Consider the following 1,560-nt stretch of genomic DNA (forward strand, 5'->3'; position numbering starts at 1 on the left):
TCTTGTGTTTAGTGATGCAGCAATGGGCAAAAATTGTATCCTTTAAAGATCATTAAAAAAAAAAAAAAGAAAAAGAAAAATCAATACTTGGACAGATAAGGAGCTGTATCTTTTATCTTTTCTTACAGTAACTGTGTATTTATGAACATAGCTTGAAATTGTAAGCATTTATCCCTATACAGCTGGATAGTCTTTAAAGTATCTTACCAGATAAGCAAAAAGAATCTACTGTACAAAGACGCTTGGCTCAAGCAGTAGTGCAAAATTACACCGCCCCAGTATCAAACGCTCCTCTAGAGCTAGCAGTTTGTGCACAGAAAGTAACGTGACTTCCAAATATTCTTTCTATACCATTAAAAGTTTCCCATAACCCCAGACAATAGAAGTATTCATACTAATTCATCAATCAGTAATAACTTGAGAATAAGTGCCATCTACTACACTGTATCCCGTCTTTCAAAATACCATAGTTGAACAACATACGAGTAGTTCTGCTGGAACTCCCACTTAAAATCCTCCATCTCATCCAAATAAGCATCAAGTCTTCAGTACAAACAATGGTGAAGACTGACCTGAACACCAAAACACACTGTACATTCAACTAGAGTCCGGGGAGAAAAGAGAACTGTTAAGTTCCCCCTTGAGTGGCAGAACATAGACAGTGTCAGCTACCGAGCTGACTGCTCACCTGAGGTACTGCAGTGCAGGGGCTGTATACAAAGTAGAATGGGAGGAGTTTCCTAAAAAATCAGATTGCTGCAATCATTGTTCTCTGCTATATAGTGCTCCAGGTAGAGAGCTTATTCTTAGCTGCAAAACCCTCAGAACTAAAATCCACCACAGAGATCCCACTACATGTTTTACCTGAGAAACAGAGGAAAACCTCAGAGGCAGCTCTGAATAGCTTCATAATGGAGTCCGTATCTAAAAACCTACACAAAGGTATCTTCAGTATAATTAAAATAGGACAATCATATTTTCCCCAAATATCTGTATAAAGAATATATAAGTTCACAATTAGAAAATTTCTCTGTATATTCAGTTAAAAACATATTCTGCCCATAGTATCGCTTAATTTTGGCGAAATCCTATGCTCTGTTTTATTTTTTTTTTGTTTTTTTATTTTTAGCAGTGATAATTTTATAAGATTATACATCATTGAAGTCACCGAAAGTGTAGATATGTGGTATAACCTACTTGCAGCCAAACCTGCTGAATCCACCAGGCTTTACATAGAGATACAGATTCCCAGCAACCTCACTGGGGCTATGCATTGCATTCTTATGGTTACAAAAATGATTCTGTACATCAGTTCATCTCTGAATTTTTAACATACAATTTTATTACTTTTTTCCTTTCAGGTCCAAATGAGAACTGCAAATGGAATCCACATCTGTATTCTTTCAACAAAGGTCTATTTTCTTAGCCATGTAAAGCACTTTCTAGGAACCCCCAACTCCTTTCATTTAAATTACCAGCTTTAAAAAAAGGAAAGGAAAAAAAGTAAAGAGGAAGAAAAAGGAAGAAAAAGGAAGAAAAAGGAAGAAAAAGGAAGAAAAA

This window comes from Lagopus leucura, unplaced genomic scaffold, assembly GCF_019238085.1.
Source record: "Lagopus leucura isolate 7727_CA_CO unplaced genomic scaffold, USGS_WTPT01 Super-Scaffold_100016, whole genome shotgun sequence".
In the NCBI taxonomy this organism is placed as follows: domain Eukaryota; kingdom Metazoa; phylum Chordata; class Aves; order Galliformes; family Phasianidae; genus Lagopus; species Lagopus leucura.